The following is a 1,275-nucleotide window of genomic DNA, read 5'->3' on the forward strand; positions in this document are numbered from 1 at the left end:
AAAAAAAAAAAAAAAACTTATAGGGATGGTACGACATCAAGTATGGATTCATTATCATTTACAGAACATCCTTCACTCCAAGAAAAGGAAAAGACAATATACAATTTAATTTGATTCTCTGTGTAGTGTGCTTTGCATCCTCAAAATACCTAGAATTCTTTTCTTTCCAAACTGTCCATCAAATGCATGCAGAGATGACTTCCCACCAGTTCTTTTGCGTTACACCTTCAATTGGGCCATTCCAGCATCTCAGGAGATCCATTGTCTTCAATAACCACCACAAAAAGCTAGTTTTTGAGTATTTCATTAATAATTCTAGTTCTATTGTATTATCAAATGAAGAGATGGAAATAAGGACTGGTCTTCAGTATATCATCGCAAATTATGTGACAGATTGAAAAAAAAACATTTGCATGTGGTAAGGAACAAATGCCAGAAATTGTATGAATGACAGGGTTTAGACTGTTGTGCCATGTATATATGAATACAAGATAAGTGGGCACATGCAAAAATTAATATTTGGACGCCCACTCTATGAGATCATCAAATTACTGAACAAGTTCTGTTTTTGATAAATATATGACACTTTTTTAAGTTTTCCTCATCTAAGTTCCGAGGCTAATTTCTATTAGCAACTTCAGTACTTTTTATAAGGATTAGTAACCTCAGTACTTCAACAGCATGTAGTTTCTATTTCGAGTTCATTTCATTAAGAAGTTCCTACATGCAGAATGCTCTTGCTTCAAATGGATATTTGGTTATTAAAAGGCTGAGATCTGAATTTGTCGCACTCATCTATTTTGAAAGGTAAATGTAGGGATCAAACTGATGTTACCTAGATGATAAATTTCTTATCCATTGGTAACCACTTCTATCCTTTAATGAAGTTGGTTAACTTGCAGCCATGTAAGCTGATTTAGTCTTCTAGAGCTTCTGGGTTGAGTTTCTTTTCTTTTTTTCTAATTGGTCGTGTTGACAGTGTCTTTCTCCTTTTCAGGGGCCAAACGTTATCTATAAAGTCCTCAGAATAAAGAAATTAAACAGTTTTCTTTGCTAAATATTCTTTTGTGCTGCTGGATCTCCAGACAGTAAAGGAATAGCTAAGCATTCATTGAACTGAATTTTTCTTGGAAACTGTTGATGAACAGCTTCAATAGTTGGGCTAATGCTCAATTTCTGAATGTCGATTTGGACTACTTTTTCGTATTACTCTTAATCAGTTGTATATTTGATTTATAAGATAGAAGTTGGTGTGTGTGTGGGGGGGGGGGGGGG

This window comes from Solanum pennellii, chromosome 9, assembly GCF_001406875.1.
Source record: "Solanum pennellii chromosome 9, SPENNV200".
Classification (NCBI taxonomy): domain Eukaryota; kingdom Viridiplantae; phylum Streptophyta; class Magnoliopsida; order Solanales; family Solanaceae; genus Solanum; species Solanum pennellii.